The sequence below is a fragment of the Tamandua tetradactyla genome, chromosome X (assembly GCF_023851605.1).
Source record: "Tamandua tetradactyla isolate mTamTet1 chromosome X, mTamTet1.pri, whole genome shotgun sequence".
In the NCBI taxonomy this organism is placed as follows: domain Eukaryota; kingdom Metazoa; phylum Chordata; class Mammalia; order Pilosa; family Myrmecophagidae; genus Tamandua; species Tamandua tetradactyla.
In genome coordinates this window covers 72,191,565-72,214,360 of record NC_135353.1, presented here as the reverse complement: position 1 = coordinate 72,214,360, position 22,796 = coordinate 72,191,565, and positions in this window count along the sequence as shown.

The following is a 22,796-nucleotide window of genomic DNA, read 5'->3' as shown; positions in this document are numbered from 1 at the left end:
GGGCATGAGATTTTATTGGTTTGTCCTGGTCAGTGTGATGCCCTGATAAATCCCAGAGTGATTTCGACAGTGAATAAAGAAGTATTTGCAAAGTCCCCTTGGAGGAGTGGGGAGAAAGGGTGAAATATTCAATTTCCCCATTTGGAGAATTTCTGATATTCTCATGAGCAGTGGGGACAACCAAATCAATAGTTCAAGCCCTTTATCTTGGGGTTTGCCCCATGAAACTTATCCCTGCAAAGAATAGGCTAAGCCTACTTAAAATTAAGCCTAGAAGTCACCCCCGACTCGTTTCGTGGTGCCTGCCCATGCAAAAAAAAAAAAAAATCACCCCCAGAGAACTTCTTTTGTTGCTCAGGTGTGGCCTCTTTCTCTGAGCTGGCATGGCAAGTGAACTCACTATCCCCCCCTCCACTACGTGGGACATGACTCCCAGGAGTGCAAATCTCCCTGACAACATGGGACAGAAATCCAGAAACGAACCAGGATACAGCATCAATGGATTTAGAAAATCTTTTCAACTGAAAGGCGAAGAGGGAAATGAGACAAAATAAAGTTTCACTGATGGAGTGATTTCAAACAGCGTCTAGACGTTATCCTGGAGGTTATTCTTACACATTATATAGACATCCCGTTTTAAGTTTGTGGTGTATTGTAGTGGCTAGAGGGAAGTACCTGAAACTGTAGAGCAGTGTTCTAGTAGCCATATTTCTTGAAGATGGTTGTATAATGATATAGCTTTTACAAATATAATTATGTGATTTTGAAGACCTTGTGTCTATTGCATGCTATGAGCTATGTTCAAAAGGAAACCATCAGCACTATCACAGCAACAGCAGAGGTAAATAATGGGGGGAGGGACAACAGTTAACAGGAGGTTTTGATTTTTTATTTGGCGAGAGTGTGTTTATTAGTTTACTTTCTCTGGGGAACAATGAAATTATCTAAAATTGAGAATGTTGCTGGACTGTGAACTTGGGGACCTCTACATGATGCCCAATGAATGCAGGTCGCTGAAGGATGCACTGAGAGAAGTTGATTGGCAAACGATGGTGTATACTTACGAACGAAGGTTGTGCTGATATAAAAAGGAACAAAGTCGTGAGGCATGCAATGATGTGAATGAACATGTGGGACATTTGGTGAGACAAAATAAGCTAGAAACAAAGGCACAAGAATGCATGGTTGCCATTAGAAAATGCTTATAAGAAAACAAGGCCTAGATTGTAAGCTTTTAGAGGAGACACATTAAGTCTAGAGTGATGATTATTATTTCTGGATTTTGAGAGGCTGTTTTATATATGTAACCTGATATTTAGAGATAAAAATGAAGCCAAATAGGTTGGAGTTAAAGTAATTCAGAACATAGGGGTAAGGTAGACAGTGTCTATATTTTAGAACCACACATACTCTTTGAGACCAATGGAGGAAAGGTTTATTTGGTCTGGAACTGAAATTTTCTGCAGTGCCTAATTTAATTCGACCTATCTGTATAGCTCATTTGAGCAATTGAAATACAGGAGCACAGAATAAGAAAGAGTTCCTTTAATCCTGTATAGATTATTGTAATGCTTGGATACTAGATATATTAAGCAGATAATATCCTAGGGTATATTAAGCAGATAATCAAAAAGTATTGGTAAAGTCCTCTGAGGGAATGGAGAAAAATATGTAAGTATTAAACCTTACCATCAGGGAACCCCCTGATACTGTCTCAAACTTTAGGGGCACCCAAATCAATAGGCCATGCCTTCAATCAGGAGGCTTACTCTTGTGAATCTTATGTAGGTAGCAGAGAAGCTTAGACTACCTATAAGCATGCCTAAGAGTTACTTCTGGAGGACCTCTTTTGTTGCTCAGATGTGGCCTCAGTCTCTCTAAGCCCAACTCTGCAAGTGAAATCATTGCCTGCCACCCACCCTACCCCCACCATGTGGGACATGACCTCCACGGTTGAAAGTCTCCTTGGTGATGTGGGAGATGACTCCCAGGGATGAATCCAGACCTGGTACCATGGGATCAACAATTTCATCCTTACCAAAAGGGGGGAAAGAAGTGTAATTAAGAAAGTATCAGTGGCAGAGAGAGTTCAAATAGAGTCGAGAGGCTACTCTGGAGGTTGCCCCTATGCAAGCTTCAGTTAGACCTTGCTACCTATCGTAATCTGCCAACCCCTAACCAGGACCATTCCAGCCAATCCTAAAGAACACCTAGAGCAATATATAAGATTTCACAAGGGTTCCATGCACTAGAGTAACTTTCCAGAAACCTATAACCTCCACATGGGTCCCTGGTCCAGAGAAGTCCTGAAACCTAGCCCAGCCTCTCCAGAACATCAGATAATTCCATCTCCACACCCCATATTAGTGAAAGACCCTTTTAATATGAGAAATTTAGAATAGCTGTAGCCCAGACACCCCTAAAGAGAATGGTGGAAATATCAAAGGTAATGATAGTGTTATATAGAGAAGATAGGATTTAACAATGAATATGAATACTGAATCATTAAGTTGATATCTTTTTTAGTCTCCAGTATTTTAGAGATGCTAGTAGTAAAACTAAAGGATAGGGGATGCCTTTGACTGTATTTTAAAACTTTCAACATCTGTGTGACCCCAAAGGACCTTCAATTTTGGGGCTTTCCCTTATGAAACTTATTCCTGCAAAGGAAAAGCTAAGCCCAATTATAATTATACCTAAGAATCGTCCCCAGAGAGCCTCTTTTGTTGCTCAAATGTGGCCTCTCTCTCTAAGCCAACTCCGCAGGTGAACTCACTGCCCTCCCCACTACGTGGACATGACTCTCAGGAGTGTAAATCTCCCTGGGTATGTGGGACACGACTACCAGGGATGGGCTTGTCCCTGGCATCATAGGAATGAGAATGTCTTCTTGATCATAAGGGGAAAGATAAAGGAAGCAAAATAAAGTTCAGTGGCTGAGAGACTTCAAATAGAGTCAAGAGATTTTACTGGAGGTAATTCTTATGCAGAATACAGATATCCTTTCTTTCTTTTTTGTGTGTGTCTATTGGAGTAGCAAGAGTGAAATACCTGAAACTGTTGAATTGTAATCCAATAGCATTCATTCTTGAAGATGATTGAGTACCTATAGAGCTTTTAAGATGTGAATATGTGAATATGAAGCCTTGTGACTGATATTCCTTTTATCCAGTGTAAGGGCAGATGACTAAGAAAAAAAAGACAAAAGATAAATAAATAGGGTGTATGGGGGCTATGGGATGTTTTGGTTGTTCTTTTTCACTTTTATTTTTATTCTTATTTAATGATTTTTTGAAGTAATGAAAATGTTTAAAAATTGATTTTAATGATGAATGCACAGCTTTGTGAAGATTCTGTGAACCATGCTTCTACAATTTAGATGATTATATCTCAATTAAAGTTCACTGAGGAAAAATGTATGAACATAAATTAGGGAAAACTATATAAATAAACTGATGTACCATACACATTGACAAAAAAGAAAAAGAGCATAGGTTTGGAAAACCTGTGAATTCAAGTCAAAGCACTGTCACTAGCCATGTGATTTGGGGCAAATCACCTAACAATATTTCTAAGCCTATACTAATCCATAGTATTGGAATGAAAATTTAATGAGATTATTCAAGTATATCTGGACATTTGCCTGCACAGTGTCTGGCAGATGACATAATAAATAGTAGCTTACAACAAATCTAGGATATAAGTTTTTTGTTTTTTAATATTTTTATTGAGAAATAGTCACACACATACAGTCCATATATGATATACAATCAGTGGCTCACAATATCATGACATAGTTGTGTATTCATTACCATGATCATTTTTAGGACATTTGCATCACTCCAGAAAACAGACTAAAAAGAAACAAGAAAAATCTCATACATCCCATACCCCCCACCTATCCCTCTCACTGACCACTACTATTTCAATCTACCCAATTTTTTTTACCCTTTATACCCTCAGTTATTTATTTATTTTATCCATTATTATTTTACTTATCTGTCTGTATCTTGGCTAAAAGGAACATCAGACACAAAGGTTTTCACAATCACATAATCACATTGGAAAAGCTATATGCTTATACAGTCATCTTCAAGAATCAAGGCTACTGTACCAAAATATAAGTACTGAATGCAGCTGAATGTGAGTATGATAGAGGGAGAAGGGCTGGGGGTACATATGCAACCAGAAAGAAAGAGGATAAAGACTGAGACGGTATATTTTAGAATGCCTAGAGTGGATAATGATGGTGATTAAATGTACAAATAAAAAACCGTTTTTGCATGAGGGAGAATAAATGAATGTCAGTATTGTGGGGTGTTGAAAATAGATGGCATATGGGAAAAAGTACAATCAATACAAGCTAGGATCTATAGTCAACAGTAACATTATAATATGCTTCCACAGAATGTAACAAAGGCATTATGCCAAAACTAAACGTCAGGCAGGGGGCATGGGGAAGGGGTATGGATTCTTAGTGGAAGAAAAGGAATTGTCTTCAGATAGATCATGGTGGTGAAGGCATGTCTGTACACTTAGGTTGGATTATATGATATGTGAATAAAACTGTTTAAAAATGAACAGAGAGAAATCAGTGCTGGAGAAAATGCAGAGAAAGAGATGTACCTGTTCACTGTCGGTAGGGAAACAGAGGTGCAGCCCGTTGGAGGGCAGTGTGATGGTTCCACAGTAGGCTAGAGGTGGGATTGCCATATAATCCTGAAACTCCGTTACTCAGTATATACGTGGAAGAACTGAGTGTGGGAACACGAATGGACATTTTCACACTGGTGTCTTTGGTGGCAGTGTTCGCAGTCCACAATGGATTGCAGCCTAAGGGTACACTGACTGAGGAAGGGGAGGGGGAACTACGGTGTATACATACAGTGGACTACTGAGTGGCCACAAGAAGGAATGAAGTTGTAAGGCATGCAACTAGATGAATGAACCTTGTGTTGAATGATATGTCAGAAAAAAAAAGACAAATATTATCAGGCCTCAATCATATGGACTAACTATAACATAAAAACTCAGTGAAGTCAAGAGCATGGGATATCAGGTTGGTGCCTGTTGTAAAGGGCCCTAGATTATAAGCTCTTACAGCAGTCACATATATTCATGAGTTGTAACTGTTATTTCTAAATTCTGAGATACTAAGCTGTTTGTATATAATCTGGTTGTTCCCACAAACTTCGGGTATTTATGTGACACCGGAGACTCAGAGTTAGAGCTCTGAAGCTATGAAAGTCAGCAGTACCCCATAGAGGAAGTGTTTAAAAAGTTGAAAAAGGGATCAGACTTTGACTCGAAATATGAATGAAGCTGATCTGTATGGGAATAAGGTAAATCAGAATAGAGGGTAAATATGATAACATCTATATTTAAAAACTTCAAATTCTGTGTGAGACCAAAGGGAGAGATATTTGTTTGGTGAAAAATTTATATGTTGGGTAGTACATTAGCTAATTTAACTTGTATGGTGAGTTTATTTGAACATCATAAGTATGTGGAATCTTGAATAGGGCATGAGATTTTGTTGGTTTGTCCAGATTTTAGCGTGATGCCCTGATATATACCAGAGTAATTTGGGCAGTGAATAAAGAAGTATTTGCCTCTTCAACTTTTTGACAATTTGTGATATTCTCACAAGCAGTGGGGACAACTGTGCTGGTTTGAAAGGAAGTATGCCCCCTAATAAAGCAATGTTTTCATCAAAATATCATTTCATAAAGGTAGAATAATCTCTATTCAATAGTGTATGTTTGAAACTGTAATCAGATCATCTCCCTGGATGATGTGATTTAGTCAAGAGTGGTTGTTAAACTGGATTAAGGGACGACATGTCTCTACCCATTTGGGTGGGTCTTGATTAGTTTCTGAAGTTCTATAAAAGAGGAAATATTTTGGAGAATGAGAGATTCAGAGATAGCAGAGAATGCTGTAGTACCAAGAAGCAGAGAGTCCACCAGCCAGTGACCTTTGGAGATGAAGAAGGAAAATGCCTCCTGGGGAGCTTCATGAAACCGGAAGCCAGGAGAGAAAGCCAGCAGATGATGCCGTGTTTGCCATGTGCCCTTCCAGCCGAGAGAGAAGCCCTGACTGTGTTCGCCATGTGCCTTCTCACTTGAGAGAGAAACCCTTAACTTCATCGGCTTTCTTGAACCAAGGTATCTTTCCCTGGATGCCTTTGATTGGACATTTCTATAGACTTGTTTAATTGAGACATTTTCTCGGCGTTAGGACTATAAACTAGCAACTCATTAAATTCCGCCCTTTTAAAAGCCATTCCGTTTCTGGTATATTGCATTCGGGCAACTAGCAAACTAGAACAACAACCAAATTAATAGGCCAAGCCCTTGATCTTAGGGTTTGCTCCATGAAACCTATCCCTGCAAAGGATGTGCTAAGCCAACTTAAAATTAGGTCAAAGAGTCAGCCACACAGAACCTCTTTGGTTGCTCAAATGTGGTCTCTCTCTCTCTAAGCCAACGTTGCAGGTTAACTCATTGCCCTCCACTGTACGTGGGACATGAGTCCGAGAGGTATAAATCTCCCTGGCAACATGTGAAAGAACCAAAGCCTTCTTGACCAAAAGGGGGAAGAGAGAATTGAGACAAAATAAAGTTTCAATGGCTGATAAATTTCAAACAGAGTCGACAGGTTTTCCTGGAGGTTATTCTTATGTACTATATAGATATCCCTTTTTAGTTTGTGGTGTATTGGTTGGGATAGAGGGAACTACCTGAAACTGTTAACTTGTGTTCCTGTAGCCTTGAATCTTGAAGACAATCATATAAAGATATAATTTTTACAATGTGTGTGATTGTGAAAACCTTGTGTCTGATGCTCCTTTTATCCAGGGTTAGGACAGATGAGTAAAAAATATGGATAAAAATGAATAAATAATAGGGGATATGGAGTTAAAAGAAAAAACTCCCAACAAAGAAAAGTCCAGGACCAGATGGCTTCACAAGTGAATTCTACCAAACTTTTAAGAGAATTTGTATCAATCCTGCTCAAACTCTTCAAAAAATTGAAGAGGAGGGAAAGCTACTTAACTCATTCTATGAAGCCAACATCACCATAATAAAAGACAAACAAAGATACTACAAAAAAGAAAATTACAATAAATGGTATATGGGAAAAAGTACAGTCAATGCAAGCTAGGGTCTATAGTCAACAGTAAGGTTGTAATATGCTTCCACAAAAGGCATATTGTGTATGTAAATGTAAAAAAGGCATTATGGTTTGATTCCTGGAGCCTACCCATGCAAAAAACAAAAACAAAAAAAGGCATTACGCCCAAACTAAATGTCAATGTGGGAGGGCATGAGGAAGGGTTATGGATTCTTTGTGGAAGAAAAGGAAATGTCTTCAGATTATGGTAGCAAAGGCATGTCTATACACTCAGGTTGGATTGTATAATGTGTGAATAAAACTGTTTAAAAATGAACAGAGAGAAATAATTGCTAGAGAAAATGCAGAGAAAGATATATGTCTATTCACTGTTGGTAGGGAAACAGAGGTGCACCTCTGTTTCCCTACCACTGGGAGGGCAATGTGGTGGTTCACCTGAAGGCTAGGGTTGGGTTTCCATATGATCCTAAAATCCTGTTGTTCCGTATATATCTGGAGGAACTGAATGTGGGGACATGAAAAGATGTTTGCACACTGATGTCTAATGGTGGCAGTGTTCATGATCCACAATGGATGGAGGTGGCCTAAGGGTATAACGACTGAGAAATAGAAGGGGGAACTATGGTGTATACATACAATGGACTACTGACCAGCTGCAAGAAGGAATGAAGTTGTGAGTCATGCAACTATGTGAATGAACTTGGGGGACTGTATGTTGAGTGAAATGTCAGAAACAGCAAGGTAAATATTATCATGCCTCACTCATATGGACTGTCTATGATAAAAATAACTTGGTGAACTGAAGTTGAGACCATGGGTTAACAGGTTGGGGCCTATTGTAAAGGGTTCTAGATTGTAAGCTCTTAGAAGACACGTTTATTCGTGAGTTGTAACTGTTATTTCTTAAAAAAAAAAAAAGAAGAAGAAGAAAATTACAGACCATTATCTTTAATGAATATAGATGCAAAAATCATCAGCAAAATACTTCAAATCATATCCAGGAGTGCCTTAAAAGAATGTGCACCATGACCGAATGAGATTTTTTTTCTAGTTATGCAAGGATGGTTTAACACAAGAAAATCAATTAATTTAATACAGCACATCAATATATCAAAGTGGAAAAAACCACATAATCTCCTTGATTGATGCACTAAAGGCATTTGACAAAATTCAACATCCTTTCTTGATGAAAACACTTCAAAGGATAGGAATAGAAGGAACCTTCCTTAACATGATAAAGGGAATATATGAAAAACCCACAGCTAACATCATATTAAATAGGGGAAGTCTGAAAACATTCCCTCTAAGATCAGGAACAGCACAAGGATGCCCACTGTCACCATTGTTATTCAACACTGTGCTGGAAATTCTAGCTAGAGCAATTAGTCAAGAAAAACAAATGAAAGCCATCCAAATTGGAAAGGAAGAAGTAAAACTTTCACTGTTTGCAGATTTCGAAAACCCTGAAAAATCTACAGTAAAGCTACTCAAGCTAACATATGAGTACAGCAAAGAGACAGCTCTCTGATTGCTGTACCAAAACCCCACAGGCAGGCCTCAATCCTAACTTTTGAGATGATGCTCCACAAAGAAATGGCTCCTTTAATGCCCACTTCATGTGGGCAAATAATCTGATCAAAATAGTGAGCTCAGGGAAATTCACTGAATTGCATTCATAAGGAGCTAATGTAACTGAAGCTATATGTGGACACAGATAAAACAGAAAAGTGAGCAACCCTGTTCCAAGTCTAATAGAGGACAAAATTCCTAAATCTATCCAGTAGGCATTAATAGAAATTGTTTCTCTATACGTTGCACATACTGTTGATGTGCTCCTTCAACATAATAAGTAGTTTACAGAAGTAAAAAAGATACTACAATGCTCTGATGATGCCATAATTTTAAGGTCCATTCCTTCAAGATTACTAGGATTTCCAGAGAGAAAAATGCTGCAAGGTAATTAGTGGCTGTCTCCACAGGACAATAGTCTGCCTCATTCAGTGAAGAGGGGTCTGTGAAGTTTCCATTATGTTCTCCTTGTTCTGTGGGCAATGGTGACTCAGTGGCAGAGTTCTTGCCTGCCAAGCCAGAGACCCGGGTTCGATTCCTTGTTCATTGCTACACATGACTTACACCTGCTGCTGGGCTTCAGCCAGTAGGAACTTGCATGTGTCACTTCTGGTCTGGTCAAGTGTAGGATCTTTAAGCATCCTCTGCTGCCTTTGTTTGTGGGAGGGAATGGAACACGGGCCTCCATCTGTCAGAAGTACCCAATCAAAACCTCTGATCAGCGATCTCACACTGGATCTTAGGGAAGTGGGTTTTTATGAGTACCAGTAAGCTACACCAAGTGCCAGATCCCACTGCTGCTTGCAGCAAGCATAGGGGATGAGTGACAGTAACCACTGTGTGGAGAAAACAGTTAACTGTTGTTTTAGTTTTTTAATGCTGCCAGAATGCAATATACCTGAAATGGAATGGCTTTTAAAAGGAGAATTTAATAAGTTGCTAGTTTACAGTTCTAAGGCTGAGAAAATGTCCCAATTGAAGCAAGTCTATAGAAATGTCCAATCTAAGGATCCAGGGAAAGATACCTTGGTTCAAGAAGGCTGATGAAGTTCAGGGTTTCTCCTCAAGTGGAAGGGCACATGGCAAACACAGTCAGAGTTTCTCTCTCAGTTGGAAGGGCACATGGTGAACACAGAGTTTCTCTCTCATCTGGAAAGGCACATGGTGAACATGGTGTCACCTGCTAGCTTTTTCTCCTGGCTTCCTGTTTCATAAGACTCCCTGAGAGGCATTTTCCTTCTTCATCTCCAAAGGTCGCTGGCTGGTGAACTGTGCTTCTGGTGGCTATGTCATTCTCTGCTCCCTCTGAATCTCCTTCATTCTCCAAAATATTTCCTCTTTTATAGGACTTCAGAAACTAATCAGGACCCACCCAAATGGGTGGAGACATATCTCCCCTAATCCAGCTTAACAACCACTCTTGATTGGGAGATATCTCCGGGGAGATCATCTAATTACAGATTCAAACATACAATATTGAATAGGGATTATTCTGCCATTTTATGAAATGGGATTTTGATTAAAACCTGGCTTTTCTGGGGTACATACATCCTTTCAAACCAACACACATGGGAAGGGAGGCACATAGCTGGAACGTGGTAGTCCTTGTCCTGGTTCCATTGCTTCCAGCTTCTGATGCCAGTGGTTTCCTGTCTAAGCACCTATGGGCCTTCACTTAGCTCATATGGGATACAACTCTGGGTTCTGGCTAGCTTAACATCTCATGGGAAGACACATAGTGATGTCTGCTGGTCTCTGCATCTCCAAGCATCCATGTCTAGTCATCTACTCTCTCTGTTGGCCCTCCAAGCATCTTCAAATGTCTGCATCTTTGTCGGCTCTGAAGCAACTGTGTTTTCTCCAAAATGTCTCCCCTTTAAAAAGGACTCCAGTAAACTAACCAAGACTCACCTTGAATGGGCAGAGTCCATCTCCATCTAATCAAAAGCCCACACCCACAATTGAGTGGGTCAGTCTTCATGGAAACAATCTAACTAAAGTTTTCCACCTTACAATATTGAATCAGGATTAAAGAACATGGCTTTTCTGGGGTACACAACACTTTGAAACCTGTACAACTTGTATTTAACTGTAATTTACTAGCCTCTTCTTCCTGCTTCTCTCTGGATGTTTTACAGTGTTCTCCTGGACTCTGGAGTTTTGAAATAGTTAACTCAGACAGTTCAAATCTATTTAATTGTTGTTCTAGTGGAAGGGATCATTCTTGAAGCTCTCTACTCTACTGTCTTCCCACAATCCTGCTATTGTTTCTTTAGTTACTCTTTCTTTTTTCTATTTTTTAATTGAGGAAATATATATGCACTATAAATCTCCCCATCCCAGTTGTTCCTGAGCATGCTATTCAGTGGGATTAATCACATTGACAATATTGTGGTACCCTTACCACCATCCATTGCTTGAACCTTTCCCTGACTTCAAACAGAAACTGTGCCATTATTCATTAACTTCCCATTCTCCTGACCCATCCCCCTGGCAACCTGCACTCTATTTTCTGTTTCTGTGAGTTTGCATATTCTCTCATATTTTCTTTATGGTTACCATGGGGCATAAATGTAACATCCTAAACCTAAAACAATCTCATCTGGTTTGATACCAACTCAACTTCAATAGCATATACAGACTATGTTCCATTAACCTTCTCTCCCCCACTTCTCTGTATATCTTGTCACAAATTACATATTCAAACATTATGAATCTAAAACCACTGATTTATCCTTATATTTTATGCATTTGCCTTTTAGATCCTGTAGGAAATAAAATGTGGAGTTTCAAAACAACAACAACAAAAAATGGGCAAAAGCCATGAACAGAAACTTTTCTGAAGAGGAAATACAAATGGGTCAAAAACATATGAAAAGGTGTTTAACTTCACTAGCTATTAGGGAAATGAAATAAAAACCACAATGAGATATCATCTCACACCTATTAGAATGGCCATTACTGTAAAAAAAAAAAAAAACCCAGAAAATTTACAAGTGCTCAAGAAGATGTGGAGAAAGAGGCATACTTATTCACTATTTGTGGGAATGTACTGGTGCAAATTCTCCAGAAGGCAGTTTGGCAGTTCCTCAGGAAGTGTAGTATAAAATTGACATATGAAACAGCAATCCTATAACTGGGTGTATATTTGTAGGAACTGAAGGAAAGGAAACAAACAGACATTTGCACACCAATGTTTATAGCAGCCTTATTTATGATTACCAAGAGATGGAAATAGCCCAAATATCCATCAATGGATCAATGGTTAAAGAAACTGTGGTATACAAATATGATGGAATATCATGCAGCTGTAGGACAGAATAAAGTTATGACACATGCAACAACATGAATGAACCTTGAGGACTTTATGCTGAGTGAAATTAGCCAGAAACAAAAGGACAAACACTGTGTGGTCTCACAAATATGACTGAACATTAATGAGCGAACTTTGAGAGTTAAAGTTGAGAACATGGGTTATCAGGAAATAGAAAGAGGGTAGAGATTGGGCCTTTGATCCTGAAGGTGTAAAGAATGTTCAGCAGGATGGATTGTAATGATACAGACATGGATAGCACAGTATTGTAAGTACGCTGAACAAAACTAAGTGTAAGTATGGTTGAAACATGAAGACCAGGTGCATGTATGACACCAGAAGGTAAGATAGAAGATAAAGAAAGAAGATAAGTACTGTATAGCTTAGCGAAACCTGCATGGACAGTGATATGATTAAATGTACAAATATAAGAATGTTTGACATGAGAATAAATGAATGTCAATAGTGAAAGGTGTTGAAAATGGATGGTCTATGGAAAAAATACAATCAATGCAAACTAGGGTCCATACAGTAATATTGTAATATTTTTCCATTAAATGTCACAAAGGCAAAATACAAAAGCTAAAAGTCAATAAGAGAGGGGTATAAGGGAGGGGTATGAGATTTTTGGCATTGTTTTTGTTGTTTCTACTTTTTGTTTAATTTGATTAAATTTAATTTCGTATTCTTTTTCCCCCTTCTTCTTTCTTTGTGGAAGAAATGAAAATATCCTCATATAGAATGTGCTGGTGAATGTATAACTATGTGATGTATCAGGAACCATTGTTTGTTTCCTTAGGATGGACTGTATGAGGTGTGAATAAACTTTAAAAATAAACAGAAAGATACAAATGCTGGAGGAAAAAAATCTATATTTTTCATTTCTTGAATTCTTTTTTTAATTTACCTTTTAATTTTTAATTTTTAATTTTTTTAATATTCAATATAGAATTTTTTATATTCTATATAATATAATACCCATCACGCAAATATTTGCTGAGATGATTTTCTATTGATACATCAGTCTTGTAACAGAGGAGCATTATGATACAAAATAAATTTCCACTATCAAATGTTCAATTAATTAATATAATGTTGAAATTTTTTTCATTATTAATAGCCTATTTTCCATTTTCATAGGCGTAGCTGATTTCATAACCTTAAACTGATTTGTTTTAAAGCTTAATGAAATGCCCGCTCAAGGAATGTGACTGGAATAAAAATCAGCACAGTCACATTTATGCAATAATTGTGGGTTTTTTTTGTTTGTTTGTTTATAATCTTTTTAAAAACTACGTTTAGGTTTTCTTTCTTGCTAGATACATATATAGGCAAAGTCCTGAATTAATATTTTTTCTTGGCTTTAGAAGATTTTTTCCAGTAATTATTTATCTGCCAGGAATTATTCTAATGTTCTTATTCACTTAGTATTTTTTTTATTAATTAAAAAAAATTAACTAACACAACATTTAGAAATCATTCCATTCTACATGTGCAATCAGTAATTCTTAATATCATCACATAGATGTATGATCATCATTTCTTAGTACATTTGCATCGATTTAGAAAAAGAAATAGCAAGACAACAGAAAAAGAAATAAAATGATAATATAGAGAAAAAATTTAAAAATACAAAAAATATATATAAAAAACAAACAAACAAACAAATAAAAAACTATAGCTCAGATGCAGCTTCATTCAGTGTTTTAACATAATTACATTACAATTAGGTAGTATTGTGCTGTCCATTTTTGAGTTTTTGTATCTAGTCCTGTTGCACAGTCTGTATCCCTTCAGCTCCAATTGCTTTTTATTTTTTATAGTGTCTGTTTTGTTATATTTTCAATTATGTCTTTAGTCATTTTAAACATTGTTTACAGTGTGTTATAGATGATTCTATTACCTGAAGATCTTGCAGTCTAATCTTGCTCTTTATTGTGTTTTCAGGAATTCGCTTATTGTGGGGTGTTTCTTCATTTGTTTTGAAAAATTTTATTAAAGTCCATATTCATTTGAACTTTACCTGTGGAAATATTGTGGAGGATACATCCAACCAGAGCTGTTTTATGTTACTTCTGCCTGCTAATTTAGTGGATAGCAGAAGCTAAGTCTCACTTTATGCTCATTTTATGGCCTGGAAGATTTCTGGACCTTTCAGATTGAATCCCAAACCCATGTGACAGCAGGCCTGAGATTACAGATCCTCATAGGGATACCTTTATTCCACATTCCCAGACAGAGCCCAGATTGTCACCCCATGCCAGTGATGGATTTTTAGCCCATCCTTTTGATGGTGTAACAACTTTACATAGGTGTCACGATTTCAACTCTCTGTTTTATGTAGACCCAAAGCCCTGTCTCTTGCCTCTGCATGACCATTAAATTCTAAGCACCTGAGTGATATCATCATCATTCCACAAATGCTGAATCAAAGAAAGAGAAAAATATCAGGTAGGAAACTTCCACATTCCCAGACAGCGCCCGAATTGTCTCCCCATGCCAGTAATGGATTTTTAGTCCATCCTTTTCATGGTGTAACACCTTTATATAGGTGCCACAATTTCAACTGTCTTTTTTATGTAGAACCAAAGCCCTATCTCTTGCCTTTGCATGACCATTGAATTCTAAGCACCTGAGTGATGTCATCATCATGGGGATGTAAGATATCCCCTGAAAATAAAAACTCACCGATTTGGTGGGAAAAAAAGGATCTATCTCACTTGTTTAGAAATTTGCAGGAAAGTGGAGACTGGAGGAGGATTCCACAAATGCTGAATCAAAGAAAGAGAAAAATATCAGGAAACTTCCATCCCAGACCAGATGGTCCTCTTCCCTGCCTCTTACTCAATCCCACTTGGGAAGTGTTCAGAATCAGCAGCTGGGATCCCTTCCACCTCCCACCATGGATTACAGACTATAAGAAGCAGTGAATTGGGAGTGGGGAACTATCGGACCAAATGGCGGCTTAGCACTGTGCACCATTTAGTTTGTCCTCCAGAACAGCTCCTGGGGCCATGTCAGTGACTGGACACACAGTGTACCCCAGTCTGGACCAGCTGGACCAGCTGCGAGCTCCCCCAGAACCGTAAGTTCCCCAAGCTGTGGTGGCTGGCACCCCTTCCCCCACAGGCTGCTTCCCAGAGGGGGAAAAGAAAGAGACTTTACAAGGAGCAGGGGATAAGCCCAACCAAATGCCAACTGTGGAATTAATTAACAAATTCTGACAACTAAAAACAGGCCCCCAGCTCAGGTGAACCTGGTCAAAGCAGAAGTCTCTCATTTTTGCCCTGGCACCAAGGAGGCAGGGCTGATGGAAAAAGAACTCTGTGGCTGTGTTTCTACAAAGTCTTGACTGCCTTTGGGTACAGCGGAAGGATTTCTCAGACTGCAGCTGCCCCAGGCATAGGCAGAAACAAGCTCGTTTGAGGGCTTGTCTGGAGCCTGTGTCCTCCCCAGGGGAGGGGTGAAGCCCAACTCAGGTGGAATCCCTCCTTTAAGGAATTCAGGGACCATAGTTTGGTAATTTGAAGCCATTAAAATCAGCCTACAACCTCTCCTCTGTCTCCACCACGGCCCCAGCAGAGAGAGTCTGCCAAAGTTAAAGGTACCGCATCATCTTATGCTGGTGGGACCTGCAGGCAGACAAGCGCCTCATAGGGCAGGATAAGAAAAACTGAGTCCAGAGATGCCACAAAAAATCTTTCAACGTGCTGGGTCTCAACCTCAGGGAAAACTGATGCAGGTGACTCTTTCCTCCAGATAGGAGACCAGTTTGGTCTGGAAAAATCCGGCTGGGGTCTATTATACCTAAATAGACCCTCCAAAGGGTGGGGTGAAAAGGTACCATGCAGGCAGGGAAAGAAACAAGAAAAGAGAACTGAAAAATTCTCCTCTGTTAAACAAAACCTAAGCTAGAGGTCCAGAAAAAGCTGAACTGAATGTCAAAGAACAGATAGACAACAAATTCATCCAGCAAGAAAACCCTAGGTAAAAGAAGTGAAAACAATCTCCAGAATAAACTAAGGTAATTAAATGCCTAGATGCCAGCCAAAAATAATAAATCACACCAGGAAAATTGAAGATATGGCACAGTAAAAGGAACAAACCAACAATTCAAACGAGATACAGGAGTTGAAACATTAATTCAGAATATACAAACAGATATGGAAAACCTTCTCAAAAAGCAAATAAATTAATTAAGGGAAGGAAAAAAAAAGGGCAAGGAATGAAAAAAAGAAGAAATCAAAAGTCTGAAAAAACAAATCTCAGCACTTATGGGAATAAAAGCCACAGTAGAAGAGATGAAAAAAACAATGGAAACCTACAATGGTAGATTTTGAGAGGCAGAAGATAGGATTAGTGAGCTGTAGGACAGAACATCTGAAATCCAATGAGAAAAAGAAAATATAGGGAAAAAAATGGAAAAATATGAGCAGGGACTCAGGGAATTGAAGGACAATATGAAGCACATGAATATATTTGTTGTGGGTGTACCTGAAGGAGAAGAGAAGGGGAAAGGAGGAGAAAAACTAATGGAGGAAATTACCACTGAAAATTTCCCAACTCTTATGAAAGACTTAACATTACAGATCCAAGAAGCGCAGCATACCCCAAAGAGAATAGATCCAAATAGAAGTACTCCAGGACACTTACTAGTCAGTATATCAGAAGTCAAAAAGAAAGAGAGAATCTTGAAAGCAGCAAGAGAAAAGCAATCCATCACATACAAGGGAAACCCAATAAGACTATGTGTAGATTTCTCAGCAGAAACCATGGAGGCAAGAAGACAGTGGGATGATATATTTGAATTACTAAAAGAGAAAAACTGCCAACCAAGAATTCTATATCCAGCAAAATTGTCCTTCAAAAATGAGGGAGATGATGAATCCCAGAGTGATTTGATCAGTGACTGGAAAAGTATTTGCAAGCCCCCTTCGGGGAATGGTGAGAGTGGGGAGAAATTCAACTTCCCCAAGTTGAATTCTTGATATTCTCACAAACAGTGTGGACAACCAAAGCTATAGGCTGAGCCCCCAGTCTTGGGGTTTGTTCATATGAAATTTAACCCCACAAAGGATAGGTCAAGTCTACTTAAAATTTAGGCCTAAGAGTCACCCCCAAGAGAACCTCTTTTGTTGCTCAGATGTGGCCTCTCTCTCCAGCCAACATGACGAGCAGTCTCACCACCCTCCCCCTCTCTGCGTGGGACATGACTCCCAGGGGTGTGGACCTTCCTGGCAACGTGGGACAGAGATCCTGGAATGAGCTGAGACTCAGCATCAAGGGACTGAGAAAAACCCTAGAATGAGCTGAGAATTAACATCAAGGGATTGAGAGAACCTTCTCGACCAAAGGGGGAAGAGTGAAATGAGACAAAGTGTCAATGGCTGAGAGATTCCAAACAGAGTTGAGAAGTTATCCTGAAGGTTATTCTTATGCAGTAAGTAGATATCACCTTGCTGTTCAAGATGTAGCAGAGAGGCTGGAGGGAACTGCCTGAAAATGTAGAGCTGTGTTCCAGTAGCCATATTTCTTGATGATGATTGAACAATGATATAGCTTTCACAATGAGACTCTGTGAATGTGAAAACCTTGTGTCTGATGCTCCTTTTAGCTACTATATCAACAGAAGAGTAGAACATATGGAATAAAAATAAATAATAGGGGGAACAAATGTTAAATAAATTTAGTTTGAAATGCTAGTGGTAAATGAAAGCAAAAGGTAAGGGGTATGGTATGTATAATCTTTTTTTTCTCTGTTATCATTTTATTTCTTTTTCTGTTGTCTTTTTATTTCTTTTTCTAAATCGATGCAAATGTTCTAAGAAGTGATGAATGTGCAACTATGTGATGATATTAAGAATTACTGATTGTATATGTAGGATGGAATGATATGTTAATGTTTTGTTTGTTAATTTTTTTATTATGAAAGTTAAAAAAATGAAGGAGAAATTAAAACTTTTTCAGACAAAAAATCACTGAGAGAATTTGTGACCAAGAGACCAGCTCTGCAAGAAATACTAAAGGGAGCACTAGAGACAGATACGAAAACACAGAAGAGAGAGGTGTGGAGAAGAGTGTAGAAAGGAAGACGATGAGTAAAGGTAAAAAGAAGGAAAATCAGATATGACATATAAAATCCAAAAGGCAGAATGGTAGAAGAAAGTACTATCCGTACAGTAATAACACTAAATGTTAATGGATTGAACTCCCCAATCAAAAGACATAGACTGGCAGAATGGATTAAAAAAGAGCACCCATCTATATGCTGTCTACAGGAAACACATCTTAGACACAAGGATAAACATAGGTTGAAAGTGAAAGGTTCGGAAAATATATTTCATGCAAATAACAACCAGTAAAGAACAGGAGTAGCTATACTAATATCCAACAAATTAGACTTCAAATGTAAAACAGTTAAAAGAGACAAAAAAGGACACTATGTATTAATAAAAGGAACAATTCAGCAAGAAGACATAACAATCGTAAATATTTATGCACCAAGCCAGAATGCTCCAAAATACATGCGGCAAACACTGGAAACACTGAAAAGAGAGACGCATCTACCATAATATTAGAGAATTCAATTCACCACTCTCATCAATGGACAGAACATCTAGACAGAGGATCAATAAAGAAACAGAGAATTTGAATAATGCAATAAATGAGGTAAACTTAACAGACATTTATAAAACATTACACTCTACAACAGCAGGATACACCTTTTTCTCAAGTGCTCATGGTTCATTCTCAAGGATAGACCATATGCTGGGTCACAAAGCAAGTCTCAATAAATTTAAAAAGATTAAAATCAGACAAAACACTTTCTCAGATCATAAAAGAATGAAGTTGGAAACCAATAATAGGCAGAGTGCCAGAAAATTCACAAATATGTGGAGGCTCAACAACACACCCTTAAACAACCAGGGGCTCAATGAAAAAATTACAGGAGAATTCAGTAAATATCTCTAGGCAAATGAAAGTGAAAACACAACGTATCAAAACTTGTGGGATGCAGCAAAGGCAGTGCTAAGAGGGAAATGTATTGCCCTAAATGCCTATATCAAAAAAGAAGAAAGGGCAAAAATTGAGGAATTAATTCTCCACTTGGAAGAAGTAGAGAAAGACCAGCAAACTAACCCCAAATAAGCAAAAGGAACGAAATAATGAAGATTAGAGCAGAAATAAATGAAATTGTGAACATGAAAACAATTGAGAAAATCAATAAAACCGGAAGTTGGTTTTATGAGAAAATCAATAAGATTGATGGACCCTTTGCAAGATTGACGAAAAGAAGAAGAGAGAGGATGCAAATAAATAAGATAAGAAATGGAAGAGGAGACATAACCACTGATCCCACAGAAATAAAGGAGGTAATAACAGGATACGATGAACGACTTTATGCTAATAAACTCGCCAATGTAGATGAAATGGACAACTTTCTAGAAAGACATGAACAACCAACTTTGACTCGAAGAAAGAAAGAGACGACCTGAAGATCACAATCACAAGTAAAGAAATTGAGTCAGTCATTAAGATGCTCCCCCAAAAGAAAAGTCCAGGACCAGATGGCTTCACGTGTGAATTCTACCAAACATTCCAGAAAGAATTACTACCAATCCTGCTCAAACTCTTCAAAAAAAATGAAGAGGAGGGAAAGCTACCTAACTCATTCTACTAAGCCAACATCACCCTCCTACCAAAGCCAGACAAAGACATTACAAAAAAGAAAACTACAGAACAATCTCTCTAATGAATATAGATGCAAAAATCCTCAGCAAAATTCTAGCAAATCGAATCCAGCAACACATTAAAAGAATTACACATTATGACCAGTTAGGATTCATTCCAGGTATGCAAGGATGGTTCAACATAAGAAAATCAATTAATGTAATACACCATATCAACAAATCAAAGCAGAAAAACCACATGATCATCTTGATTGATGCAGAAAAGGCATTGGACAAAATTCAACATCCTTTCCTGTTGAAAACACTTCAAAGGAAAGGAATAGAAGGGAATTTCCTCAAAATGATATAGGGAATATATGAAAAAGTCACAGCTAATATCATGCTCAATGGGGAAAAACTGAAAACTTTCCCCCTAAGATCAGGAACAAGACAAGGAAGTCCACTATCACCAATGTTATTCAACATGGTGGTGGAAGTTCTAGCCAGAGCAATTAGACAAGAAAAAGAAATAGAAGGCATCAAAATTGGAAAGGAAGAAGTAAAACTCTCACTGTTTGCAGACGATATGATACCATATGTCGAAGACCCTGAAAAATCCACAGCAAAACTACTAGAGCTAATAAATGAATACAACAAAGTGGCAGGTTACAAGATCAACGCTCAAAAATCTGTAGTGTTTCTATACACTAGTAATGAACAATCTGAGGGGGAAATCAAGAAACGAATTCCGTTTACAATTGCAACTAAAAGAATAAAATACTTAGAAATAAATTTAACTAAAGAGACAAAAGACCTATACAAAGAAAACTACAAGAAATTGTTAAAAGAAATCACAGAAGACCTAAATAGATGGAAGGGCATAGAATAAATTTAACTAAAGAGGCAAAAGACCTATACAAAGAAAACTACAAGAAATTGTTAAAAGAAATCACAGAAGACCTAAATAGATGGAAGGGCATACGGTGTTCATGGATTGGAAGACTAAATATACTTAAGATGTGAATTCTACCTAAATTGATGTACAGATTCAATGCAATATCAATTAAAATCCCAACAACTTACTTTTCAGATAGAAAAAAAACCAATAACCAAATTTATCTGGAAAGACAGGGTGCCCCGAATAGCTAAAAGTATCCTGAGAAAAAAAATGAAATCAGAGGTCTCACACTACCTGACTTTAAGGAGTATTATGAAGGTACAGTGGTCCAAAAGCATGGTACTGGCATAAAGATAGATATATTGACCAATGGAATCGAATGGAGTGTTGAGATATAGACCCTCTCATCTATGAACAATTGATCTTTGATAAGGCAGTCAAGCCAACTCACCCAGGACAGAACAGTCTCTTCAATAAATGGTGCCTAGAGAACTGGATATCCATGTGCAAAAGAATGAAAGAGGACCCATATCTCACACCCTATACAAAAGTTAACTCAAAATGGATCAAAGACCTAAACATTAGATCTAAGACCTTAGAATTGTTAGAAGAGAATGTAGGGAAATATCTTATAAATCTTATTATTGGAGGTGGTTTTACAGACCTTACACCCAAAGCAGGAGCATTGAAGAAAGAAAGAAAGAAATGGGATTTCCTCAAAATTAAACACTTTTGCTCATCAAAGAACTTCATCAAGAAAGTAAAAAGACAGCCTACACAATGGGAGACAATATTTGGGAATGACATATCAGATAAAGATCTAGTATCCAGAATTTATAAAGAGATTGTCCCAACTCAACAACAAAAAGACAGCCAACCCAATTACAAAATGGGAAAAAGACTTGAACAGACACTTCTCATAAGAGGAAATACAAATGGCCAAGAGGCACATGAGGAGATGCTCAACTTCCCTGGCTATTAGGGAAATGCAAATCAAAACCACAATGAGATATCATCTCACACCCACCAGAATGGCTATTATCAATAAAACAGAAAATGACAAGTGCTGGAGAGGATGTGGAGGAAGAGGCACACTTATCCACTGTTGGTGGGAATGCCAAATGGTACAACCGCTGTGGACGGCAGTTTGGTGGTTCCTAAAAAAGCTGAATATAGAATTGCCATATGAGCCGCCAATACCATTGCTAGGTATCTACTCTAAGGACATGAGGGCAAGGACACAAACGGACATTTGCACACCAATGTTTATAGCAGCATTATTTACAATAACCAAGGGATGGAAACAGCCAAATGTCCATCAACAGATGAGTGGCTAAACAAACTGTGGTATATACATACGATGGAATATTATGCAGCTGTAAGACAGAATAATGTTATGAAGTATGTAACAACATGGATGGACCTTGTAGACATTATGCTGAGTGAGTCTAGCCAGAAACAAAAGGACAAATACTGTATGGTCTCACTGATATGAACTGACATTAGTGAATAAACTTGGAATATTTCAATGGTGTGGTAGTTAGATTCAGTTGTCAACTTGGCCACGTGACGACACCTAGTTCTGTTGCTGTGGACATGAGCCAATGGTATGTGAACCTCATCTGTTGCTCATTACATCCACAGTCAGCTAGGAGGCATGCCTGCTGCAATGAATGATGTTTGACTTAATTGGCTGGTGCTTAAATGAGAGAACTCAAAGTAGCACAGCCCAAGCAGCTCAGCATACCTCATCTCAGCACTAGCAGCTCAGCCCAGGCCTTTGGAGATGCAGAGAGCAATCACCCGGGGAAAGTTGTTGGAACCCAGAGACCTAGAGAGAAGGCCAGCAGAGACCATCCTGTACCTTCCCACATAAGCAAGAACCTCAGATGAAAGTTAGCTGCCTTTCCTCTGAAGAACTAAAGAAGTAAATCCCCTTTTATTAAAAGCCAATCCTTTTCTGGTGTGTTGCATTCCAGCAGATGGCAAACTAGAACGGTTGGTAACAGAGACCATCAGGAGATAGAAATAGGGTAAGATATTGGGTAATTGGAGCTAAAGGGATACAGATTGTGCAACAGGATTGAATATAAAAACTCAGAAATGGACAGCACAATACTCCCTAACTGTAATACAATTATGTTAAAACACTGAATGAGGCTGAGAATGATAGAGGGAGGAGGGCTGGAGGCACAAATGAAATCAGAAA